The sequence below is a fragment of the Polypterus senegalus genome, unplaced genomic scaffold (genome assembly GCF_016835505.1).
Source record: "Polypterus senegalus isolate Bchr_013 unplaced genomic scaffold, ASM1683550v1 scaffold_8880, whole genome shotgun sequence".
Taxonomy (NCBI): domain Eukaryota; kingdom Metazoa; phylum Chordata; class Cladistia; order Polypteriformes; family Polypteridae; genus Polypterus; species Polypterus senegalus.
The window spans coordinates 1-7,642 of record NW_024379532.1 but is presented as its reverse complement, the minus strand read 5'-3'; the positions used below and the strand labels follow the sequence as shown (position 1 = coordinate 7,642).

Below are 7,642 nucleotides of genomic sequence, written 5' to 3'. Positions count from 1 at the left end.
CTAGAACACAACTACAATGAAAATGGCCAACAAGGAGAGGTGTTAAAAATTATTAGGGAAGGAGAACACAAATATATTTACAGATTTTTACCTTAGTATTTAAAAAAAAATGTTAGCCAAGGTTTTGAACACAATAAAAGTGAATCACTAAATTTGTCAAAAAGGAAAATGCTATTTTAGCTTTATGAACAAGATGCTACTCAGAGTCAGAGTTGTTATCCAGCAATATTCCATAAAATGTGTTCTATTTAAACTGATATTTTTCCTGATCTGTCCTTTTACTATTTGTTCACTAATAATATTTTGACATCACCTTTTCTTACAAGTGCAGCTCAAATTGCTCTACAAAAATATACAGTTACAAAGAAAATTGAAGGTATTATAAAAGTAAATAAGAAGCAAATGGAGGGTTCCTTGTCCTTTGTAATAAATACACTGCCTGGTAAATGGCGAGGACAAAGACAAACTTGCAGCCTTCTTACTGGAGATAATAAACCTCTGGGGGTCCCAAGCCAAAGCCCACACAGACCCCCTCTGCACATCCCAGCATACATAATTGTGGCTGTCTCACTCCAATCACAATTCCATTTCAGGATGTCTTGTGAACTTTTCTTCTGTCACAGGCAGTTGGGGTTGATTTAAAAGACGGTGGAGACGCAGGGGGCACCATTGCAAAAAACTGGAAAAAAACAACAGAGAAAAAACATAGAGGTTAGTGCCCAGTACAGAGATACAAAGTGTACACAGTACCATTTCTAATTTATTATCATACCATACCATTTTTATTTGTTGAGTAGCTTAAAACACAGCATTACAATTGACCGAAGCGCTGTACAGTTAAAAACAAGCCAAACTAAAAGCAAAATATCAAAAACAAAACATTAAGAGAGAATTAAAACAGAGATACTAAAAACTGGTCAGGGGACCCAATAAAATAGAGAAATAGCAAAAAGTATGTGGAAATCAGACAGGTTAAGAATTAAAATCCAATGTGAAGAAGTGCGTTTTTAGGCATGATTTGAATGTGGCGACTGAAGCGGCATGCCTAACCACTAAGGGTAGGGACTTCCAGAGCCTGAGTGCACAGATGGAGAAAGCCCTTTTACCACAAGCTTTAAAACGTGCCTTGGAAACGGTTAGGAGCAACTGATCTGCGGATCTAAGAACACGAAGAGGATTGTGACGATGGAGCAAGACACTCAAATAGGTGGGGGCTAGACCGTTTAATGCCTTATAGGTTAGGAGGAGTATCTTAAAATCGATTCTGAATCTAACCGGCAGCCAGTGTAGGGTCTTTAAAATCGATGTAATGTGTTGGCTTCTGCTGCTTCCAGTTAGAAGCCTTGCAGACGCGTTTTGAGCCAGTTGGAGTCTAGAAAGAGTGGCTTTACTAATACCATATAGGCAGGAATTAGAGTAATCGAGCCAGAACGTAATGAATGCATGGTTTACTGATTCCAGGAGGTGGTTAGACAGAATAGGCTTGAGTTTGGCGATTCACCTGAGATGGAAAAGCAGGATTTTACTGTGCCGTTGACTTGAGCATCCATTTTCAGGACCGTATCCATTTTGATTCTAAGATTGGAGACAAAGTTACTGGAATGGGAAAAAAGTCGAGACCAAGGGGTGGGGTCTGTTTGCAGTCGGGACTAAAACAAAGACCTCGGTTTTTGAATCGTTCAGGTGAAGGAAGTTTACAGCCAGCCAGTCCTTAATGTCAGATAGGCAGTCGAAGAGAAGTTTGGTGGAGTCAGTTGGCTTGAGGGAGAAATAAATTTGGCAGTCGTCAGCATATAGGTGATATGAAATTTCGTGTTTTCTAAAAATTGCACCTAAAGGCAGAATGTAGATTGAAAAAAGTAGTGGCCCTAAAATGGAACCCTGGGGGACCCCACATGGGAGTGGGACTGATTCAGATGAAAATCGTCTAGCATGACTCTGAGAGTCCTGTTGCAGAAATATGACCTGAACCAGTCGAGGGCTAAGCCAGATACACCAGCCCAGGATTTGAGTGGGGAGATCATGATGTGCGTAGTGATTGTATCAAAGGCAGCAGATAAGTCGAGAATAACCGTAATCACGTGGAGTCCTGAGTCCAATGCCAAAGGACATCATTTAGGACACGAAATCGCGGTTTCTGTGCTGTGTTGGGGCCTAAAGCCTGACTGAAAAAGGTCCGTTACCGGATGGTCCTGTAGGTGATGAGTTAATTGCTCATAAACTACTTTTTCGAGTATTTTTGACAAGAAAGGTAGTTTGGAGATTGGACAAAGATTGGAGAGACGGCAGGGTCAAGATCAGGTTTTTCACGATTGGCGTAAACTGCATGTTTGAAAGCACGAGGAACTATAGCCGAGGATAGACTACTAGTAATGATCTTTAGGACATCATGATCGAATTGCAGGAAACACATCTTTCAGCAGTCTGGATGGCATCACATCGTCCGGAGAGCCTGAAGGCTTCATTTGGGCTGAACGATTTTTCAGATGGGGAGCAAAATGGGTTCAAAGCTGGTAAAGGAGCCGTGTGCAGGAGCGGCTAAATCAACAAAGCCAGAAGAAGAAATGGAGATCTGGATCTAATGTTCAGTAACCTTATCCAGAAAAAACGTGAGGATCTGATTACAGAGAGCAGTGGAGGCAGAAGAGAAAATGGTTACAGCTGGAGAGAGAACAGCATTTAGTGTTTTGTATAAGACATGTTGATTGCCAAAGTTTTTTGAGATGATGTCAGCGAAAAAACGGTTCCTTGCACCTCTGACTGCTCTCTGGTATTGGGACCAGCGTCTCTCATGCAGTCGAAGGTAACAGTGAGACCATCTTTCCTCCATTTACGTTCTAGCCGCCTACAGTTTTGCCTGATGGAGCGAGTTTGTTTGTTTAGCCATGGATCATACTTGACTTTGGATTGTCTCCGTTTGAGTGGGGCTACAACATCCATCACAGAACAGCAGGAAGTGTGGAAGGTTTGCAATAAAACATCAGCATCCGTGGATTCACATGAAGTGGAGATTGGTGAAAAAGCAGCTGCAAAATCTTCAGCAGCAGAAGGGGGAATGACACAGGAAGGATGGGTGGTGGTGGATTTACCATGCTCAACAGAGACCAAATCCAAATTAAACAGAACAGGCGAGTGATCAGAAAAGCTGAGGCAGAATGTCCAAGTCACTGATTCTGAGACGCTAGAAAGAACCAGGTCCAGTGTGTGAACCTGTCCATGTGTTGGTCCATTCACTAGTTGAGAGAGACCAAAGGAATCAATAATGTCCAGAAAGTCTTTTGCTAAAGGTTTAATGGGACAGCAAACATGGATATTAAAATCACCCAAACAGAGGAAGCGATCATATCTGCAGGTAATATCAGCCAGGAAAGCTGCAAATTCATCTAAAAAGTCCTTATTATATTTTGGGGGGCGATAGATGAGTGTGCACAGCAGTGGAGAGCAAACTAGTTCAAACATATTGAGCTCAAAAGTTGAAGGGAAAATGAAAGAGGTAGGAAGGCGGTTGCAAATAAAATCAGATTTAAATAGATAGATAGATAGATAGATAGATAGATAGATAGAGTCAATAAGCCCCTGCCACGGCGTTATTATTACAACCAATGCAAGTAATTAAGAATAAGCCAAATTAGAAAAGTGGGCTTATTGAATTTTTTCGAAATGCTTGACATTTGTAGCCTGGCAGTCCTCTATTGGCAAAGCATTCCAGAGTATAGAAAGCTGCCAGTTTTAATGGTTGCTCTTGGAATAAAAAGCAAAGCAACATTTCAGAAAAGAGATGTTGGGAGCAGACACCCAAAATACCGCAAGGTCTAATATACTCAAAACCTTCTAATTATTTAATAGAACCTTGAAATCAATTCTATGTGATACAGGCTGCCAGTGTAATGAGACTGAGACAGTTTTCAGAAGAAAAAAAAAAAACACAAAAAGGCCAATACCTTGTGATCACTTGGCAAAGGCAAAGCAGATCAGAGCAGAGGTTGAGAGGGAGGATTCTAAAAGTGCCGGGTAGGAGGGGCAGCCACAACTTCAACATGGCACACATCTCTCCGTCCTTTTTGTTGAACTGCTGACCCATAACACGACCGGACTCTTCTACTTCACTGTAACTGTTAAAAACACAGTAGATTTTCACTCACAGAGTTCAAACATTAATAAAGTGTACTCTTACTTCTTGTTCTGCCTCCTTCCTTGGTTCACCTGTAGATCAATTATTACCAAAGTAAACCATCAAAAAAGATAAAGTTCTGCTTAGAGTAAAGTCTGACTAATATTTTTTTAAATTACTGTGTTTTTTTGTTGGATGTTGAAAGAACAGCAACTTAACTGTCATTATATGTAGCATAATTTTTTTTCCTTTTACATTACACATACAGTAGACATTGTGTTACAATCTCTGTATATCTGAACTTCTAATGTGATGTGCTCAGGTGTGAGGTACTTACATGAAAACATCTTCAGTTTTCTCTCCTACCTTAGTTTTGTTTAAGTTAAAATTAAGTCTCAGCTCTTTCAAAATCAACAACAAAAGCACAGTAACTTAAGAAATAAATGTTATTTTCAAAACAGAACAATATCCCTGTTTAGTGACTGCTGGGACTGATATACCTCGGTCTCTGTGTTTGTGAGAATTCACACTCTGAGGCTTTACTGTCTAAAATTAAAAAACTGCGTTAGTTACTGGACAGAGAGAGGAGACATACAGTACAGTATTCAAGGCAGCAAAATATTACAGATCAAGTAATAAATATGGGGAGGCTTTGCAGAAATTGTGCACAACTTACTTTTGAAACTGAAAGTCTTGGTAGTCTTACCTCTAGAAATAGCAAATCTAACATGAACTGCACATCATCTCGTATTGGGAATCTTAAAAGCAGAAGAAAACAACATCCAGTTGTGTCTCAGAATTCGGATACACTGGCATCTGTTCAGCCACTTGGAAGGCTGGTTACCACCAGGCATCCTGTAGGGTCAAAAAAAATACAATAAAGGGGCATTGTTTTTCTAATTGCAGCAATAAGAAAAGCTATTTCTAAGGAGCAAGCCTTCTCCATTATATTCAGTAAAATGTGTGTGTACTCCTCCTAAACAAACAACTTAAATGATAAGCCAATGACAAATGACAACAGCAGGTGCCCAGCCTGTCATTGTGCCACATCAGACGCACACCAAACTTCTCTGATGGCTTTGGATATAAATTTTAAAATTGCCTGTTTTTTGCCATAGAATTTTTTCTACCAAACAAGGTTAAAAGAAATCCATTTCAAAATTATGGATACATAGTACCCAAATAATAAATTAATTCAGAAGTATGACATTAATATATCGCCAAAATGTAGTTTATGTACAAATGAAAAAAAATCCCCTCAGATTTCTTTTATTTCAACTCTTATTTCAAAATGTTTTAGATTTATTTATTTTACTGTCTTGAATGACAAACCAATATCTCACTGTTTAAGTATTGTTCTTATACAGTATACAATTTTGAAGACTAAATGTTAGAAAATGGAGTAACTGTGGATTCCTTGCTTCATAAATTTCATATTCATAAGTGTTAAGTACAGAACGTTAGACCCTCTGTTACATCTTTCTGTATGGACATTAATATGCGAGAAATAGCTTTTAAAAACGGATAACACACTAAAATAATTAAAACGTGCAAGACTCTGATCTGCTTCAATAAAAATCTGTAACGCTATTATCTGCATCTCGCTTTCTTGTAATAACTTAGCTGTTGCTACTCTTGTATATAATTTAGCCTTCATTATTATATACAGTATTTGTTAACTTTATTATGGAAAAACTATTGTAACGATGTAATCTGATATTAACATAATAAAAAATACCGATGGCTTTGGAGGGCACGCCTTACACCGGTCGAGTGTCATACGTGCTCTCTAATTTTATTCCTAATTCGACACCTCGATTACATTGTTTTGCTTGATTATTAGCAAGCCGTTCACTCTTTAAAATGAAAAATGCGAACAAATGTTAAAAGAAACGCACCACCAAATGCTAATAGGGTGTTACGGATAAATTAAATCATCCATTAACCCGAATACGGAAAATGCTGCGACTTTCACATTTAAACCACGAGATTACGAATGTCGTATAGCAACTAAAAAGGAAAATCCATATGGCCATTTTCCTCAATACGATGTACTTACACAATGCTATAAATATCCATTATAAACTTCACACACTACGTCGATTATCATTTCGCTCCTTCGTCATTCGAATGAAGGTAAAATTTTAAGGCGACAAATTGTCTTCAAGACGTTATAAAAATCAAAAATTGTCATCTTTTCCAGTAAGAAATCCGCTTACAGACGGAGATAAACGTCAACACAAAAATTACTCGCAAGTGCAATTCAAACCTGACGAGTGACGTGTGTCATAAAATATTACACATGCGCAGAACCAAACGGGCAGCGACGTGAAATGAATTTTAATTAAGCGAGAGCGCGTGCGCGAGACAAATCGGATGAGGACTCGTGTCGCGAAGTTGAAAAACGCAGATCGGGCAGGGTCGTAATAGTAAAGGTCTGCGCATGCGTGCGCATGCGCCGCAAATCGGTAGGCACGCAGATCGGGTAGCGGCACAGTAGCGACACGGATGTGTGAAAATGTGGCAAGCGCTTTGCAAATCACAGGCACTACTTCATCTACTTCCGCTATAAAGGTTGATAAAGTTGGCAGTAATACATTTTGTTAAACTTATAAATTATATTCTTTCTGGTCGATATCTCTTTCGAGTCAAACAGCATTACAAATATTTCAAGAATAAGATAAATATTTTCAGATTCAGTTCCGCTCAGTGAAGGTCAAGGTTACATACAAAATGGATGCATTTTGTAGCGAATGTACTGGCGGGAGATTTACAGTATTTTTGTTAGAAGTGTTGGAAATTTATTTTTGTTGGAATATGCTTGGCCTTGTCTTGTTCGTAAAGACACAAGCAGTAAACTTTAAGTAACGTATAATTTTATATAAGACAATGTTTAAAGCTAATGGAATTGCATTTCGTTCCAGTTGTATAAACTTAGACTTTTGTGAATTGCATTTATGGCAAAAAAACTGTTAATCGTTTCAAGAATAACTGTTTTCGGAATTAACGTTGACTTCACCCAGTGCATTTTACGGCATTTGTAAGTAAATACGTTTTAGCTTTTGAACCGAGTATTTGGAGCATAATGATAAAAATTCACTTTTCTTTTTTGCTATTTAAATCATTTCAGCTGATCGGCTTGTCAGTGCATAATGAATAAGAAGAAAGGAGATAAAGGTTTTGAAAGCCCACGGCCGTATAAATTATAAGTATTCTTTACAGTTACTTTTAATTGCTATCTGCAGTTAATACTATGCTTACTTTGTTCATGTAAAATTAGTACTATACCTCAGACAAATCATTTATAATTGCTTCTTGGTTCTAATGCCTTTTTCTGTAATTACAACCCACCAGGTCGTCTGCATTAACAACATAAACTTTCAGCGAAAATCTGTTATTGTAAGTATGATATCAGTAAATCATTTTAAGGGTAACTCTTCGTTATAATATAGTTATTCAATGTTGATATAGAGTTTGAATGTCTGAAGGAATTATTATTTTTATTGTTGTAGTTTTTGAAAAACATAATTC

At 38.0% G+C, this 7,642-nt stretch overlaps 1 long non-coding RNA gene across 1 annotated transcript; it reads right to left on the bottom strand.

The window, feature by feature from the left end:
* Positions 1–542: 542 nt before the first annotated feature.
* Positions 543–4,859, bottom strand: LOC120519920. The gene is made up of 3 exons (XR_005631702.1): positions 4,818–4,859; positions 3,942–4,112; positions 543–679 (listed from the first exon to the last, which is right to left on the bottom strand). It is a non-coding gene; the product is annotated as an uncharacterized LOC120519920 (long non-coding RNA).
* Between the last annotated feature and the right edge of the window lie 2,783 nt (positions 4,860–7,642).